The 3,443-nt window shown below is 47.5% G+C and overlaps 1 protein-coding gene across 1 annotated transcript in view; it reads left to right on the forward strand.

Annotated features, from left to right (window-relative positions):
- The window catches only part of LOC119410431 (adhesion G protein-coupled receptor B1), a 104,457-nt gene that overhangs the window by 31,215 nt on the left and 69,799 nt on the right, over positions 1-3,443 (forward strand). The gene's annotated exons all lie outside the window — the stretch shown is intronic.

Here is a 3,443-nt window from a genome sequence, read left to right on the forward strand (position 1 = left end):
AGCTCCCTGACACATCATCCAATTTGAACCAGAATTTTTGTGTGTCATGAGTGAGCAGTTCTGGTATGGTTGTTTCATGTGATGTCACCTTATCCCCGCCCCCTTTGAACAGGAAGTCACCTGTTTTCTTGCTGGTTCTCTTCCATTTACACTAAGATTCATACAGATTTAAATCTGTGTTTAATGACATGAGGCAAAATCCATCTCTTGACACTGGCTGCTGGCTCAAGCATGTGGGCGTGGCTGAATGGAGAATTCCAATTTCCCACCGTTTGCATACGGTTGACTGTAAATCAAACATGCGTCATCTGATTTGTTCAAAAAGTGATATAAATGACTTTTGTTAACCTCCAAAAAAAGCCAATAGGATTATATCAACATTTGACTCCAGTGTGCACCCTAGATTGTTCCATCAGCTATTAACAATATTCAAATCAACTTTTGACTGTAAACAACTGCCCATCCCAGTTTCCTGTGCCAGCTTTAAGCTGAGTGTCTTTGAACTCGACCATTTGCCTCCGATGTTATTTGCACTTGTCTACCGCCCACCTCGGTCTAAGGATTTCATAAATGAGTTTTCTGACTTCTTGGCTGAAATCACACCAAAATATGATCATGTTTTCATTTTTGGGGACTTTAATTTGCACGTGTGCTGTCAGGAGAAGCCCTTGGTTAAGGACTTTTTAGATTTATTGGACTCATTTAATCTTTTTTTTTTTTTTTCCCCTTGTCCTGTCCGGCATTGTGACAATTAGAATTATTGTCTGAGTGTCAAAGTGATGCCCAACAGATTTACTTTCACAAGCAGAGCATTATGGCTGGCCTTAATGCTCCACTTGATATGTAAATTAGATTGTATTAGAATATGCTTTGGGTTTGTTTCAGATGTAATGGACACGGGGGCGGAAAACAAAGAAGATAACAAAGCAGAAAAGTGAGAGAAGAGTTAAAATGTAAAGAAGGAAATAGGAATAGAGGAGAGATAGAGGGATAAAGAGAAAACAAATCAACATCATTGGTCTGCCTCTAGACCTGTGGAAAGAGAAAAAAAAAAAAAACGACAAAACCAAGAAACCACAACAACAAACAACTTATATAATGATACTTATAACATCATTAGAAAGTATTTTATACAGTACATGGTAATACAATATGTATTTGATGGCCACCACAACCCAACTGAGTGTGTATCTGATAAACAACTGAATCTAAACACCTGTGTGAGCATGCTTATCACTATAAGGTTTCTCCATAAAAATGTTCAATGGTGGACGTGGGGACCCATAAACCCGTCCCCACAGGACACAAAGGCAACACAGGAAAGACCGGAACCACAGACACACAGCGGCCCCCAAGCCTGGAACTCCAGTAGTCCCCCAACAGGGACACCTGCACCCCCCAGAGAGAGAAGCAAATGGAAGCCCCGGGCGATCCCCAGCAACCACAATGCAGAAACCCCCAGGAGGTTGTAGCGACGAGTCAACAGGCCACGCCGGCAACCTGCCCCTCGACACCAAGCCCTGAGTCCCGAGGTCATACCACCCCCCAACAGAGGCCCGACAGAGCCAGGGCACCCAGGCCCCCGCAGGCAGCCACCAGGGTGGGCCCGCACACACCCCACCACCCAGCCCCAGCTGCTCAGAACTGCCAATGCACCGGCGGCAGGGGGGCCCACCACCGGAGGGGAGCACGACCCAACAAATGGGGGGCCAAAACTGGTCCAAGAGAGGGGGGGCCATCCAAAACCCAACCTGAGACAAACAGGCACACAGAGACAGCCCGACAGAGCCTCTGTTGGCCCGTCCATGCGCCACACCCACCCAACAGTGACTGCAAGCCGGCCCCAGGCCGGGGACCAGAGCAGCAGGGAGCAGCAGCTGAGGAAGGCCAGCCCAGCGCACCAATGCATCCCTAAAGCCCCACACCACATGCCCGGAGAAGCCCCGGCATGCCACCCATGCACCCCCTCACACAGCACCCCGCACTGTGAATGTCACATCAGGCCGACCAGCCAGCACTCCGTCGAAGTGAAGCCACGCCCCAGACTGCCGCCACGCACTACCAACGACCACACACACACAACCACAGCCGACCTCCCGCCAGAACCCGGCAGCCACCCCAGCCAAAGGGCTGGCCATCGGAACCAGGAACCCCGATCAAAGGATCCAAATAATCCAGGGAGAACTGGAGCACCAGCCCCATTCCCAATCGCCCCCAAAGGCCCAATACCCACCCACAGCCCAGACCCCAACCAGGCAGCCTTCAAACATGCTGCTGTCCAGCCTCTCCAGAAAAAAAAGAAACCTTGAACCCTCAGTCTTTTCCAACTTCCGGCCTGTCTCCAAACTCCCATTTGTTTCTAAACCACAGGAGAAAATAGTCAAGTCCCAGTTGAAGTGCTTCCTGGAGGGTCACGCCATTTTAGAGCTATTCCAATCTGGCTTTAAACCTCTCCATAGCACTGAAACTGCCCTACTGAAGGTCTTTAGTGACATTTTCTTAACCACTGATACCGGTGATTCTGTGCTGCTTGTCCTATTGGACCTCACAGCCGCCTTTGACACCATCAACTATGAGATCCTCATTGCTAGGTTAGAGCAGTGGGTGGGCATCACAGGGCATCACAGGGTCAGCCCTCAGTTAGTTCAGATCTTACCTCACTGACAGATCCTTTTGTGTCTCCATCAAGGATTTTAGTTATGCAGCGGCAGAGCTTAAATGAGGGTTTCCGCAGGGGTCTTGTGCTATTTTCCGGAAACACAACATGACCTTCCACTTCTACGCCGATGACTGTCAAATTTACTTCCCACTAAGACACAATGGCACATGCTCTATTCAACCTCTGCTCGACTGCCTGGCTGACATCAGGGACTAGATGGCTTTAAACTTCTTAAGTTTCAATGAAAAGAAGTCTGAAGTCATGTTCTTCCCTCTCAATGACACGATCACTAACCACTGTATCGACCTCTCCGCTCTAACCCTGTCAGAAAAATAAAGAGTCACTAATCTGGGAGTGATAATGGACCCTTCTCTGAAAATCATGTTTCTTCCAACTGAGGCGGCTGTCTAAACTGAAGACCATATTGTCCAACAATAACCTGGAGACCGTAATACATGCATTCATTACATCTAGGCTTGAGTACTGCAATTCGCTCCGGTTTGGTATCAGTCAAACCTCCATAGCACGACTACAACTGGTCCAGAATGCAGCAGCCCGATTTTTAACCAGTACAGGCAAAAGAGAGCACATTACACCAGTTTTGGCCTCACTGCACTGGTTACCGGTTCACTTTCAAATCCAGTTCAAAATACTCATGTATGTCTACAAATCACTGAACAGTTTTTCTAAAAGATTTTAGTAATGTTTTTCTTTCAGAAAAAAGAGAAGTGGGTTCCAAATGACAGTTTAGAAAAAAATAACCAAATTAATTGTGAGAAGAAGG

Source organism: Nematolebias whitei, chromosome 5, assembly GCF_014905685.2.
Source record: "Nematolebias whitei isolate Nwh7 chromosome 5, NemWhi1, whole genome shotgun sequence".
NCBI classification, from domain to species: domain Eukaryota; kingdom Metazoa; phylum Chordata; class Actinopteri; order Cyprinodontiformes; family Rivulidae; genus Nematolebias; species Nematolebias whitei.